This window comes from Bison bison, unplaced genomic scaffold (genome assembly GCF_000754665.1).
Source record: "Bison bison bison isolate TAMUID 2011002044 unplaced genomic scaffold, Bison_UMD1.0 scf7180017864124, whole genome shotgun sequence".
Classification (NCBI taxonomy): Eukaryota; Metazoa; Chordata; class Mammalia; order Artiodactyla; family Bovidae; genus Bison; species Bison bison.
The window spans coordinates 311,814-313,441 of record NW_011494696.1 but is presented as its reverse complement, the minus strand read 5'-3'; positions in this window follow the sequence as shown (position 1 = coordinate 313,441).

Here is a 1,628-nt window from a genome sequence, read left to right as displayed (position 1 = left end):
AAAATCACTGCAGATGGTGATTGTAGCCATGAAATTAAAAGATGCTTACTCCTTGGAAGGAAAGTTATTACCAACCTAGATAGCATATTTAAAAGCAGAGACATTACTTTGCAACAAAGGTCCATCTAGTCAAGGTTATGGTTTTTCCAGTGGTCATGTATAGATATGAGAGTTGGGCTGTGAATAAAGCTGAGCGCCGAATAATTGATGCTTTTGAACTGTGGTGTTGGAGAAGACTCTTGAGAGTCCCTTGGACTGCAAGGAGATCCAACCAGTCCATCCTAAAGGCTATCAGTCCTGGGTGTTCATTGGAAGGACTGATGCTGAAGCTGAAACTCCAATACTTGGGCGACATCATGCGAAGTGTTGACTCACTGGAAAAAACCCTGATACTGGGAGGGATTGGGGGCAGGAGGAGAAGGTGATGACAGATGATGAGATGGCTGGATGGCATCACCGACTGGATGCATATGAGTTTGGGTGAACTCTGGGAGTTGGTGTTGGACAGGGAGGCCTGGCTTGTTGTGATTCATGGGGTCACAAGGAGTCGGACACGGCTGAGTGACTGACCTGAACTGAACTGAAAGTTGTTTCAAAGCTCTCTGACAGAAAATTATTTTTTTTCCACCGTCTTTTAAAATAAATTTATGGTTTGTTTTGCATGATTTTTGTTGCTATTGCTTTAAGTTCACTGTACTATCAACAGTCAGTTGAAAACTGGAGAGCTGTATCCTACAAACTCATACTGTTCTCTATGTGTAGCTCTCCATGTGAACTCTAACTAATAGAGTCACACCTCTTTCTTTACAAATCTGGGGAGATTGTTTGGCTCTTCCTGGATACCCCCTCCCTGTGCCATGTGTTGGAAACTCTGTCTAGAGTTGGAACAATTGTAAGGCTCACCTCCGTTCCTTCCCCCTCTCAGGAATCCATTCTCTGGTGCCTGATGTTTGATGTAGAAAAGCTAATGCTTCATGTATTTTGTCTGGTTTGGAGTTGTTTGAGGCAGGAGGATAAATATGGTCTTTGCTTCTGTAAGTCTGCCAAAATGGAGGTCCCCTTGCAGTCAGCACTCACTGAGTTCCTTGTGCATGCTAGGCACTGACCTCCATGCAGGGGTGTAGACATGATGGGGAACATGTGTTGGGTCCTTAGGGAGCCCCTGTCTTTCTGGAGAAACATGCTGATTCTTACATAGTAATTGGAATGTGGTATGCACAGAGGACCATCAGGGAGCAGGAAGAAGTCTGTGGGGAATGAGGAAGGAACAATTCCTGGATAGCTAACAGGGATGGGTCAGCAGGCCATTTCAACCTAAAGAATGTACCAGGAAGAAATTCTAGGCCAAGGCATGGAATGGCAATAGTAAAGGCAGGAGCAGTAGTGTTGGGAGTTCCCAGAGGACAAGATCCCATTTCTATTCATCTTTATCAATGTTTAATGTTTGTTAGGTGATTGGAAACATGATTTCTGTTTTCGGAGTTGTAGAACAATATTCAGTGGAAGGACTGATGCTGAAGATGAAGCTCCAGTGCTTTGGCCACCTGATGCATGAGCCAGCTCATTGGAAGAGACCCTGATGCTGGGAAAGATTGAGAGCAGGAGGAGAAGGGGGTGACAGGATGAGA